A 13419-nucleotide genomic window follows, 5' to 3' on the forward strand; every position below is an offset into this window, starting at 1 on the left:
TCTTTCGGATCTCTATTAAGCAATTCAAACAGTTTGTAAAATACTCTATTTGCTTTGGAAAAAAATAAACTTGTAACTCATTTTTAAGCCTACAACACTGCTTTCTTGACAAATATGTTGATTATATAGGATATTTTAATAAATAAATAAACAGGTGTTTGTATGTACAAAAAGCTATGCGTAAGTGAAGCGTAATCGGGTTTATAATCCTATGTTTACTTTTATTTGAACGGATATTTATCAAACGGTCATTCCTTTTTTTATTCCTACTTCTTCAGAAAAGAAAGATACGTGTTAGCTTTACTGCCTGTTTTTTGTTTTCATAACACGCAAAAATTACGCAAAATAAGCAAAATTTTTAAAGTATCACATTTTTAAAATTTTGTCTACATTACTTCTTTTTGAACAATTTTCCTTAGCAATATACCCTCTCCCGTTTTACGGAGGGGGATCTTTGCGTTATACCACACGTCCCCAGCGTTGCCAGTTGCCCCTTAAATGTGTTGTTCTTACCTTTTATTAAAGCATTCTTGTTTTTGCAGTTGGTGTTCCCATAAAAAGATTTTAAAGTGCGTCATTCTATTCCCTTTATTATTTACTGAAATAATTAATCTAATAGCTATATCCCTATATCTCTCATGTTAAAAAAATTTTACTACAATCTAAATGAGCTGAAGATAAAAGTTTTCTCACTGGAAACATTAAGTTGGGGCTTGTCTTTCTACAAAAAATCCTTGGTGCCTATTGTCTATAAAGGAAAAGATCAATTTATTTTTTAATTTACGTATAGACAGCTCAGAGAAAGAGAGTCGCATTTGAGTAAAGTGTTATTCAGATAAGAATAGAAACCACCATAATTAAAGCTAACTCAATACACAGCTTGAAAGATATTAATTATAAGCAAGAAAATTACGTAAATTTCTATCATTTTTGTTTATGCTAATTTAACGGGGATGAGAAGATAGTCGATTCAATCGTTCAGTTATTTAAGTTCTAATTCTAGCTGAATTTGTTATGAAGGAATCTGTATGTTGTCTCTTTTCATGAGTCATAAATTCAAAGATCGTTTCGTTTCAGGAGTCAAGGTTGGGAGAGCATTAGAATTTCAAAGCAAAACTTCAAGATTTCTTAGAACATAGAAATAACATTTATTAACGATAAACTTATATTACTTCCGCCTATAGCGGCCATGAAACATAATCAAGCATCGAATAAATATGACATGCGTCATTGTTCATGTTCAAGCGTCAAGTGATATATTTTTCATCGGCGCGCATCAAGAGCGCCACCTATCTACCAAAAAGACGGAACATACTCCGCCCCGATGAACATTGGTTCATTACAACATTATTATAAAGATCTTCAATTTTAGATTTAAACAAGTTTTCCAAAAGTTCAACAGTATATCATATAAAATAAAAATGCATAATGACAAATTTAAATTGAATAACAACATTAAATTTAGCACAAAATTTTACAAATAAAACATACTTACAATCTCTAGAAGGAAAACAATATAATGAAACTGCTAAATTACCATAATCCACAATTGTGGTCCATTCTCTGAATCTGAAACATAATTGAATTAATAATAATAATAAAGACACAAATTATGAATATACAATTAATGTTTTTTTTTTCTTTAGAGTCTTATTCACTCAATGGTAAGCGGGAAAGTTTATGTATAGGACGCTTCATTTCGCCCAATAAAGTTTTTAGTTTCACAACACGAACTTTTCCATCAGCACCAGGATATAGTTCAATTACTCGTCCAAGTCGCCACTTTAATGGAGGCAAATTTTCGTCCTTTATCAAGACTAAGTCATTGAGGGCTAAATTTGGTTTATCACTCAACCATTTGGTACGCCCTTGTAATTGTGAAAGATAATCTCTAGACCAACGTTTCCAAAAGCTCTGGAAAATTTGCTGTGTCAATTTCCATCTTTCAGCAGGGGTTAGCTTATTATTTGTAAGATCAGGTTCAGGAATTGCTGTTAATGTAGTCCCAATTAGGAAATGTCCAGGTGTTAAAGGATTAAAATCTTCAGGGTCAGATGAGATGGAAACTATTGGCCTTGAATTCAAACACGCCTCGATCTGTGTAATTAAGGTGTGAAATTCTTCGTATGTCAGAACCTGGGTCCCAATAGTCCGCTTTAAGTGAATCTTCATTTGTTTCACTCCAGCCTCCCAAAGGCCTTCAAAGTGAGGGGCAGCAGGAGGATTGAAGATCCATTGAATATTTTCACCGCTCAGGTAGTTTTGAAATGCTTCGTCAGAGGAAAGTGTAGCTATGTATCTTCTTAATTCTCGATCAGCCCCAACAAAGTTGGTGCCTCTATCGGAAAAGATTTTCTTGGGTTTTCCTCTGCGTGACACAAATCTTTTCAGAGATGCTAGGAATGCTTCAGTTGTTAGATCACTGACCACTTCTAGGTGAATGGCCTTTGTGGTGAAGCATATGTAAAGGCAAACATAACATTTATATCTCGTTCCTCCTCTTCCTTTCCTAGCTTTAATTAAAAAGGGGCCTGCAAAATCTAGTCCTGTCTTCGAGAATGTTCTATCCGGCAATACGCGAGAAGCAGGTAGGTCGGCCATTATCTGATTGGATGTGCTTGTTCGATTTTTAAAACATTTTATACATTTCCAAATTATTTGTCTTACAATTTCTCGGCCATTAACGATCCAATATTTCTGTCGCAGAGCAGATAATGTTAATGTGGCTCCTCCGTGAAAGTTCACTTCGTGAAAGTGTTTGACTATCAATTCAGTAACTTGGTGACTTTTGGGAAGAATGATTGGATACTTTGTGTTTTCTGAAAGATTCGAGTTACAGAGTCTACCACCGACTCTAAGGATTTCCTCTCTATCAAGAAAAGGATTTAATTTCAGGATTTTACTGCTGAGATTCAATTTCTTCCCTGCTTTCAAAAGTCTAATTTCTTCTCTAAATTCGGGATTTTGTATGATTTTAAAAATCAAATTGCTTGCCTTATCCAATTCTTGAACTGTTAAAAAACCCTTGAGTTTTAAAGATGTAGGTTTAATATTGTGGCAGAATCTTAAACACCATGCAGTTACGCGTTTCAATTTTTTCCAGGATGAAAATCTGGATGTCAATTCAAATTCAGCCTCTTGGCTAATAACAGAACATACAGTAGTTTGACGCTGTTCTACCTGTACCTCTTCCACCATAGGCTCGATCAAAGGATCAAAAGATGATGAAGGCAAATTTTTCTCTTTTAACCACACTGGTCCATTGAACCAAAGTTTATTTCCCACTAGGTCAGAAGCTCTTAATCCACGTGAAACTATGTCAGCCGGATTGTCATTTCCCTTACAGTATTTCCATTGCGAAGGTGATACAACATCTTGTATTTCACGTACACGATTAGCAACAAAGGGTTTCCATTTATCAGCGGTACCCCTGATCCAGTGAAGAACAATTTTAGAGTCACTAAAACAAAATACATTATCTTCTTGGATATTAAATAATTTTCTTAAATATTTAACTATTCTTGCGGCAATAATGGCTCCCATAAGTTCTAAACGAGGCAAAGTTAATTTTTTAAGTGGGGATACACGGCTCTTTGAAAGAACAAAAGACGTACAGCAAGAATCAGGATAACGAAAATATGCAACAGCTCCATATCCCTTGAGGCTGGCGTCACAAAAGACAAAAAGCTCTATTTTATCGAAATTTACACATTCATCATTTAATATGTATTTTCTAGGAATACACAAGTTGAGAATAACTTCAATTTCAAAGTACCAAGTTTTAAATTTTTCACTCAAATAACTGGGCAAAATTGTGTCCCAATCAATACCCAATTCCCATAACTCTTGTAATAAGAATTTTATTCTGATAACAAAGGGTGCAATGAATCCAACTGGGTCATAAATTTTTGCCACAATCTGTAATACCTTTCGCTTTGTAACGTGTTTCCAGTCAACTGGTTGTAAAAGTTCCTGTACATCTAATTTCAATGTATCCTCATCCAAATCCCAAATTATTCTCAGCACCTTTAACGTTTTCTTATCCAAATTATCTTCCTTATTAATTAAACCAATATCTTGCCAATGATTTTTTAAAGATACGGAATTTGATTCGAATTTTCTTAAGTTCATACCAGCATCTTGAAGAATTTTAACTGCATCAGTTGATAATGAGAAAACTTCTTCAACGGAGTCTGCTCCATGGATAAGGTCATCAACATATAAGGACTTATTTAACATGTCAACAGCTTTGCTATATTTCTTTTCATAACCCTTAATATGATGTTTGATAGTGGCGGACAAAATAAACGGACTTGTTGTCATTCCAAACGGCACTCGGCACATTCGGAAAACCTTAAAGCCTAAACTATTGTCACTATTGTCGTAAGAATGATCAAACCATAAGAAACTTAAAAAATTTCGATCTCCACTATCAATTTGAATTTGGTGAAAAGCCTTTTCTATGTCTGCACAAAATGCAACTTTATGTACGCGAAATTTTAAAATTATATCCAACAAGTTAGGATTTAAATTAGGGCCTGATATCAAACATTCATTTAACGATTTAGCTCCTTCAGACTTAGAAGAGGCATCATAAACTATTCTTATTCTTGTTGTTACTTTTTCTTCACGTATAACGGGCCTATGAGGCATATAATAACAGTTAGGTTCATTTTCAACAAACTTACATTGTTCAACAATCCCCTTTTCAACTTGTTCTCTAATTATATTATCATATTCATTATATAGGAAATCATTTCCCTTTAATTTATGCTTAAGTCCTAGAAATCGTTGTTTAGCAACGAAAAAATTATCAGCGAGTTGTGATTTAACTTTATAATTTTTTAACCCTTGTTTAGGATTAACCCCTGTGTATTTATTACCTTTTGAGCTATTAATCAAAATACTTGCTTCTCGGCATTCAGTTTCGATTTTAATGAACTCTATTAATTCACTTACTTCTATATTTTGGTTAGATGTTCTTTTTCTATGGAATTCAAGAGCTAAATCTTCAGGTAACAATTTAAGAATTATTGGGTTCAATAACTGTCCGTATGAACCGCTAGTAACATCTAAACTACTTAAATTTCTAACGCAGATTTGTAACTGATCATAGAGCTTTCTTAACCCAAAAACATTTGAAGAACTTTTAACTGGTTCTAACTGTAACAACATCTGCATGAATTTTGATATAATAACATCTTTACGACCAAACCTCTCTTCTAAACTTTTAATACATAGATCATAATTTTCTTCAGATAAAGCATAACCAGAAACACAATTATATGCTGAACCAGATAATAAACTTTTCAAATATGTAAACTTATCTATTTTAGATAAACTTGGATTAGAATGAATAGCATTATCATACGAATTAAAGAATTCGAGCCATTTACTGGGATCACCAGCAAATTTTTCAATATTTAATTTAGGTAACTTTACTGAAGCACTACTTGTAACAACATTATTACCATTCAGAGTACTACTAATACCATTACTAGTTGCAATTATACTTCTTTCAACAACTTCATTACTGTTAATTTTCTTTACTTTACTAATAATCTTAGCTTTAAACGTTATAATTTTTTCATCATACTCTTCACATACAAGTAGTTCGTTATCATATTCTTTTTCATCAATTATGAGAGCATCGATCTTTGAGTCAAGAGTTTTAAGTTTCTCATGGTATTCAATTAACAATTCATATGATGAATTTAAATCTTCTACATGTTCTTTACTTAATTCTTCCGATAATAATTTCTCAAGTTTATTTAGAAGTGTAGTAGTAACTTTACTACGTACAATAGCACGTTTCTTTTTCTCTTTTGCTAAATCATCCATTATGTTTCGTTTTCAAAGATCGATACCAAGAACAAATAAATCAAATTTCTTACCTTTCAAAAGGTAATTCCCCTTGTCCCGGGTTTCGGCACCAGAAAAATGTATGTTGTCTCTCTTCATGAGTCATAAATTCAAAGATCGTTTCGTTTCAGGAGTCAAGGTTGGGAGAGCATTAGAATTTCAAAGCAAAACTTCAAGATTTCTTAGAACATAGAAATAACATTTATTAACGATAAACTTATATTACTTCCGCCTATAGCGGCCATGAAACATAATCAAGCGTCAAATAAATATGACATGCGTCATTGTTCATGTTCAAGCGTCAAGTGATATATTTTTCATCGGCGCGCATCAAGAGCGCCACCTATCTACCAAAAAGACGGAACAGAATCAAACCTTCATGGTCTCCAATAAATCAGTGAATATTTACTAGTAACTAGAACTTTTGTATTGACAAAAGAATATTATATGAGTTTGTTCCAATCATCTGTATAAATGAGAATTAATTGAGAGAAAGATTTTAAATTTTGACTGTGATTTTCCTCAAGTGTTTAGAAATGAGAAATTAACAGGAGTAATGAAAATTTAAGAATTTGTCCTTGCTGGATATTTAAGCACATCATTATGATACACAACTCACTAAATTTTTACACCACTGGTCTCGCTACTGCGACTTTGCAACATAACTTAGTTTGTATAACGCTAACGCTGGAATGTACTGGGTATTTTTACTCCATGTCCGCTGTGGAAGAAATCTTGAGCGTAAATTTTAATTTTGTTTTATTTTAATAGACGTTTTGAAACCTGATTTTCACTGCAAAAATATTTCATTTATTGTCAGATGTTAGCATTTATATTAGTGTAACATGTTTATATATTTTTATTTTTTATTTTTTATTAAATTACTTTACATTAAAATGAAAGTAATGGCGTCGGTCATAGGCGATATTTTACCTTAAGACTAATGTATATTTTTATGCTGAAATTAATACTAATGTAACTTTCGGCATCGCTGTTTATCGTTTTGAGAAATATCTAAGCAAATTTCACAGCTTTAAACTCATTGCAAGTATGTTTCAGGATTAAGGATCAAAATTTTCATCAGTTATTTATTACTTGTGTTTTGGGCCTGTGCATACTAGCACGTTGATAAATAATTCACATTACGCGTAAATATTGCACAGTTTTTTTCCAGGGGGTTTGAAATATACTCCGTGACTTTTATGAGAGCAAATTATCATAGAATTTTTACTCTCTTCCCCGCTGCGCACGTGACCGAGTTAATTGAGGAAAAATGTCTTTCTAGGGAAAATGTGATATCATTTTTATGATCTGTAACTTTGCATGTGACGGGGGCATCACACAAACTCTGTCACGATGTTCTTTAAGTATTCAGCGGCCACACTTCCAGCTGTTGGTCTGCCTTTCGCTCCCATGAAGGAACAAAGGGCCCTGATTAAAATTCGTACGCGAGGTAGACGCTTGAATGGCCTATTTAACTGGGAAACGCGGGGGTGAATAGGTGACTAGTCTTTGACCAAGTGTAAATGTATTTTAGATATTTCAGAGATTAAAACAATAGTTTCCGTGATGAATCAGGAGGTTAAATCACATGCAGGTCAATGAGAGTTTCCAGGTTTTTCACTGTCCCTTTTGTGCGTATTTTAAAAGTTACGCTTACTTCCGAGATTTCCGCAAGCATTGCTTTTTGTGATTAGGAGTTTCTATTTGCATAATAACTCTAATCAATTAGCTTTTGATTTTCTACATTTTGCTAGTTTTCCAACTATAGATCACGTATTCACCACTTTCGTAGGTAACAGTTCAACGTATTTTACTGCAGTTATAAGGTGTTTTATTCATTTCCCTTAAAACAGTTTTTGCATATCCTTGGAAAATAACAAATAAAATATTCCATCTGAACTATAGAAGTTCTACATTTGTTAGATGTAAAGATAAATTAGTGTTTAGATTCTAAAAACTCAAGTAGTAGCTAAGCTAAAAATTATATTCAAAGTTTGTTGGGAAATATAACCTTTTGCGAACAAAAACTTTATTTTCAAATTATTTTAAATTTTCATATACACATAAATCATGGTGAATATTTATATTCTCTTCTCATACATTTACTGGACGCCCGATTATTGCGCTACTCGACCGGAAAGCTTTTAAAAGATGATATCAATTATAAAATTTCTAATAGAGAAAGAATGTTTGCATTTATTCTTCAATACGGCTTTGACATGAGTTTGTGGAAAAATTGTAATGGTCAGATGTAAATGAATAAAACTTCCTGTAAAATAAGATATTTTTTTTATTTGTATAATTGTAACAATTTATGTGATTTAATTACATAGATGAGGAATGATGTAAAGCATTGTAAAACGAAATTTTAGAATGTACTGCTGAGAAAAGCGGAATTAATTGGTTTTTATAAAAATGTTATGTTTTCTGTGGGCAAAGAAAGAAACTGCAAGAATTTTCTTTATGCTCATAAAGAAATATCAAGAGCCATTTTCCAATTATTGTATTATTGCTAAAGCTTATCATTTTGTATCTAACATTTTAACAAATCTCATATGTAGCAGATCCCGTAATAATGAAATGTTATCAGAATTCATTGACAGAAGGAACATGTAGTAGCTAAATCCACAAATTATTAAGATAATGTGTTTTCAAAAATTAAGATTTTAAACTAGTTGAGAAACCCTTAAGAATCCCCATATATCTTTATATATTTTTTACAATGAAAGATTAACTGCAGCAATAAGCCAAATGTTTCTTTATATTAAACTCAAAAATCTGTCATTAATTTTCCTTTTATGAGTCATAAAATAACTCTGTTAAAGAACATGTTGGAATTACAAGGACTAGCAATAATACAAATAAATGGTAATAAATATGTGCATAATCATATTCTACATATTTATTGCAATTCGTTACAAATAAAGGAATAAATTTGTTTCTTATGTTGATATAAAGCTACTAATGTGATCAATAACCAGGTCCCAAAATCTCCTAAGCTTGGTTTCGATTTTCTGAAGGTGAATGGACTCGTGGACCTCGTCTAGTATATTCCTAGATACGGAGATTAGTTACAACAACAACAACATAACAACAATAACCAAGTCCTTCAATATGCTACATCGTGTCACACAGGATTCAATATAAAATTCCGTGGACACCTATTTTATTTTGAAATGAATGGTTACAGATCATGCACATTTATTTCATCTGTAGAAAAATACGTATGCCAGATCAAATAAACACGACTGCAAGCGTTCCAACAGAAAATTATGGCGTTATCAAATAGATTTTTGCAACGTACAGAGGAAAAAAGAGAAAGGTCAGTTACAAAGTTTTACTGCTCCGTCTAATTTCTTTGGATCGACATGCAGAAATGAACTAACAACCAAGTTATCTGATAGCAGCTGACTTAAAAATGTGTTACTTCGATGCAAATATGCTTATTGGCAAATTTATGCCTTAATTGATGATATTTCTACCATATGTGATGAAAATCAGCCTTATTTTAAGTATCTCACGCCCACTGAAGCGTTAATCTACGCGCATTGCCCATTACCTCCACGTTCAGTCTTGGAATGGCATACTCATATTTTAAGACAGAACCTCGTGAGTCGTTTTTCTTTTCAAATGTCTACCTCTACCAAATCAAAAGTCGCTTTGCTACATGGCTTCTTTCTTTGATATGAAGAAATGTGTTGGTAGTGTTTTCGTGACTTCAGTATAGACCAAATCTAAAACAATAGCATGGAGCCCAAGAAGCATCTTTGTTGTTATCATTACATTCTTCAAAGAAATACTGCCACCTTATAATACTTACCGAAGGTGTAGTCAACCTCCAGAAGCTTTGAAATTGTTTATATACTCAATAAGGTAAGTGTTGCTCTTTAAGACAAAGATGACTGTCCACACACATGACTTACTAAGCTTATAACTTCTCTTATTTAGAATAAATTTGGGAGCTCTGTTTTGGGATGTGGCTTGGCATTCCAGCTTAAGAGTGAAGAGAATGAGGGAAGCGTTTTTATTTCAATTTTAACACATGTCGACTGTTTTTAACTAGCACCTTATTCATATGACAGAAATTTGAATTGACAGAAAATGTATTATAAAAACAAAAAATATGCTTATGTGAGACAATTTAATCTGTGATAAATTACATCCAGTGATTTATAGATTGATAATTATTGCTCGTTCATACATTTTTGGTTAAAATGTTTTCATGAGGGTGCATAAATTAGTCTAATCATTCTCTTCAGTCTCGCTTCATTTCAGAGTCAGATTTCCTAATTCCCGAGCAGTGGCGTAGCAAGTATAACTGGCGCCCGGGGCAAAATACTTTTTTGGCGCCCCCCAAAAAACTTTCAGTAATATAATATATAGAATATATTCTCAATAAGAAAATAATGCAAATAATAATAAAATGCTGAATCTGCCATAAAATACTCAAAAATATATTAAGACTAATCACTACCTAACTACTAGCCTTGGATTAGGAGATGCATCTGTTTCGGCACAAAAATCAGACGTACGTTGATCTAGAATTAGTTAAAAAGGTGTTATTTATTTTACATATTTATATAAGTGTTTTTAAAAAGTACAGTTTTTAAACAATTAAATTAAAATTATTAATTAAAAGTTTAATATACATTATAGATAAATAGATATGTGGCAACTTGCCTACTAAAACTCAATTCTGCCAGTCTGGTAACCCATAGCAACCAAAAACAAAATAATATTTATTCTATTCAATTGTTATAATTATTTAACGATCTGTCTCAAAAAATTGTACTACCATAATTGGTGACACGTATTTATTACGAATAGCAACCTTCAATGTTGCACGAATATGGAGTTTATATGTCAAAATTCTGAGCAGCAGTAAGTTATCCAGTGTGATGAGATGCAAGTAAGACATTTCACCTGTTATTTCAAGCGTTGTGCCGCATTCCGGCGAGTCAACATATTTCTGTCATAATTTCAGCGGATATATGTATCGTCTACTGTATTTGAGCCGCCAATTTCTCTGATTTCAAATACCAAGAAACTGTGTCACTATACACATAGTGATTATTTTTCTATACATATTATTACTGTGCATATTTGATTGATATAAAGTGGATGACAACGATGCTGCTTTACAATTTTCGCGAGTCGCAAGCCACCGGCCTTTTTGTCGCCGAGACCCATCGTTATGGTTCATTCAATTTTACGCGCAGTTGAGTCACATTACTGCCGACGAAACTCAATTTTATACAGCGATCGCCGCGTTAGAATCAGAGGTACTGCAATCAGCTCGTGAAATAATTCTGAATTCACCGGCGACGGACAAATACAAATCTTTAAAAAAAAACTAATTTCTGTTTATGAAGAATCCAAGACAGAATCAAGCAGTTATTGCACGATTTACGGTTGGGTGATATGAGGCCTTCTCAATCGCTGTCTAAAATGTAAAATGTCTAGCCGCCGGTAACCTAACGGATAACATTCTCAAAACAATATGGATGAATAGACTCCCATCTAACATGCAAACCATTTTAGCGGTCAGTACGAAGCCACTTAAAAATCTTCCCGAAAAAATTCACGAGCTGACCATTCCAGCGCAAATAAACTCAGTGCAGGCTCCTGCTATTGTGGCGTTACAGACTCAAATTGATGATTTGTCCAAACAGGTTGCTCAGTTAGTAGCCATCAAGCTGAAAGTTTTCAGCGCAACCGCTCCACATCACGTGGTCGAAATACACGTCGTAGCCCACTGAGGAAACGTTATGAAAGCCGGGTATTCGTAACCCGGGTATTTGTTTTTACCACCACAAATTTGGAAACAAGGCAAACAAATGTCGCCCACCGTGTGTCGTTATAACGACCAGGGAAACGAGAAGGGCCGTTGCTCGAAGTTGTGAACGACAGCGGCCGGAATTTTGCACGCCATTTCGTCATCGAAAAGAATTCGGGCTTGAGGTTTCTTGTAGACACCGGGGCTGATGTTTCTGTCATTCCACCACATTTTCACGAACAAAAGCGCCTTACCAACTTACAACTTTATGTAGCAAATGGAACTCCTATTCAAACTTTTGATGAACGCCTGATATCTGTTGATTTAGAATTGTGCCGCAACATCCAATGGCCATTCATTATTGCTACTGTTTCAAGTCCTATTAGTGGCGCTGAATTTTTTCAAAAATTTTCTGCTTGTCGATCTTAAGAATCACCGTTTGATATATTCCGAGAGTAATTCGCATTAGTCAAGATTTGAGCATTAAACTGATTTCGGGTAACTCCCCATGGCATCAACTCCTCAGAGAATTCCCTACAAACACGCGCCCAGTTATAGGTATTTTCGAACCCAAGCACGATGTACTACATTATATTGAAACTACCGAACCTCCAATTGCAGCTAAACCAAGACGCTTACCTCCGGACAAGCTTAAAGCTGCCAAAGAGGAATTTCAATACATGATGGAGCAGGGAATTTGCCGTCCTTCAAAAAGTTCATGGGCTCTATCTATTTCGGAAACGAAATGGTAACTGACGCCCGTGTGGCCATTATCGGCGGTTAAATGCAGCTACAATTCCTGATCGTTACCCAGTCCCTCACATTCAAGACTGTATGCAAGTTTCAGAGGGAAGAGCTATTTTTACAACCCTTGATCTTGAGCGGGCGTATCACCAATTGCCCGTTAACCCAGCTGATATTCCAAAAACTGTGGTTATTACGACTTTTGGACTATTTGAGTTTCGGGTCATGACTTTCGGCTTATGCAATGTTGCTCAAACGTTCCAACGCTTCATGAATCAGATGTTAATCGGCCTCGACTTTTGTGTACCTTATTTTGATGACGTCTTAATCGCCTCCTCTTCAGAGCAAGAACACCTACCACATTTGAGAACAGTTTTTGAACGTTTTCAAAGGTACGGTGTCGGTCTTAATCCTTCTAAATGCGTTTTTGGCCAACCGAGAGTATCCTTTCTTGGTCATGAAACTTCCGCGTTCGACCGCTTCCAGACAGAGTCACCGCTATCCCCGATATACCCGTACCATCTTCAGTGAAGGACTTAAGAATCTTGCTATGCTTAATTTTTATCAACGTTTCTTACCTTATGCAGCGACCATACAAGCTCCTCTAAATTCTTTTTTGGTTTGAAGCAAGAAAAACGTTAAACGTGTTATTTAACCTGGACCACAGAATCCCGCGAAGTGTTCCAAAAATGCAAAAATAATTTAATTTCGGCAACAAATTTTGCACTATCCTTCCGCATCTAAACTATTATCACTCTACGTTTATAAGGTTTTTTTCCCTCTTTCCTAGCCTGCCTTCGTGGCGTAGTGGTTCTGCACACTGGGCCGTTACTCCACAGGTCCGCGGTTCGATTCCCGGCGAAGGCGTTGCATATTTTTCATATCCTCTGCTTCCCAAAAATAACCTAATGTCTCTCCACGTTGACGTTGCTCAGCGTGGATCAACAACAGCTATAGCAGCAGTTTTACAACAGAAAGATCAAGAATTATGGAGACTACTTTCACATTTTTCTAAAAAAAAACTCTCACCAGCA

At 34.4% G+C, this 13419-nt stretch overlaps 1 protein-coding gene across 2 annotated transcripts in view; it reads left to right on the plus strand.

Annotated features, from left to right (window-relative positions):
* LOC118201491 (uncharacterized) overlaps positions 1-13419 on the plus strand; it is a 219342-nt gene that overhangs the window by 106686 nt on the left and 99237 nt on the right. The window lies entirely within an intron of this gene.

The sequence above is a fragment of the Stegodyphus dumicola genome, chromosome X1, assembly GCF_044657685.1.
Source record: "Stegodyphus dumicola isolate Sdum_Otavi_A_Nest chromosome X1, ASM4465768v1".
Classification (NCBI taxonomy): domain Eukaryota; kingdom Metazoa; phylum Arthropoda; class Arachnida; order Araneae; family Eresidae; genus Stegodyphus; species Stegodyphus dumicola.